Below are 953 nucleotides of genomic sequence, written 5' to 3'. Positions count from 1 at the left end.
AAGCACCCATCAGTAAATGAGTGGATAAAAAACTATGCTACATTTACACACTAGGATACTATGCAGCAGAAAGAAAGAAGGAATTCCTTCCTCTTACAACAGCATGGATGGAACTGGAGGATATTATGCTAAGTGAAATAAGCCAGTCAGTGAAAGACAAATACCACATGATCTCACCTATAAGAGGAATCTTATGAACAAAATAAACTAATGAACAAAATGGAACCACAGTAGTGGAAATATGGAACAGACTGACAGTGATCAGATGGGAGTGGGGAGGAGGATAATGGTGGAAAGAAGGGGAAGGGAATTCTCAAAGAACATGTAGGAATGAGCCAGGGACATGGACAACAGTGTGGGAATTGACTGTAGGAGCAGGACATGGGATGGACAACAGTGGGTAAAGGGGGAAAAATTGGGACAATTATAATAGAATAACAATAAAATGATTTTTAAAAGATCTGGTAATAACAAACAGGAGAAAGGGCTCATGTGTATCAAAGTCAGAAGTGCACTGACTGCCTGACATTCACCAGGCTCTAGGAATGAAGTGACACCCTAACACGAGCCAGACTTAACACTTCTCAGATTGTATAGACCTCATATGTATTGTAGAATCTCCGACCAATTCTACCTTTTTCCCAATACTATGACAACAAGGAGAACTGGAGATTCTTAGTGTATATTGTAACCTGGTGCCTTATCTCTTTAATAACCTTTGATATCCCATGCAAACAGTCATGATGTATATATCAGGTAGAGGAAAACAAACAAATACAATATTTTCACCTTTCTCATTCTCTACTCTTGCCTCCAAGTACTTCTCTAGATTATAGCTGAGAATTCCCAAGTCATCAAATGTGAATAAAAGGACTAAGAAGAGAGCTTTTATTTAAATATAATGAGCATGTCATTCAAATATATTCTGTTTTATATCAGGGATTTTTGAAGAA

Source organism: Phyllostomus discolor, chromosome 3, assembly GCF_004126475.2.
Source record: "Phyllostomus discolor isolate MPI-MPIP mPhyDis1 chromosome 3, mPhyDis1.pri.v3, whole genome shotgun sequence".
Taxonomy (NCBI): Eukaryota; Metazoa; Chordata; class Mammalia; order Chiroptera; family Phyllostomidae; genus Phyllostomus; species Phyllostomus discolor.
Note: the sequence above shows the minus strand (reverse complement) of the source record.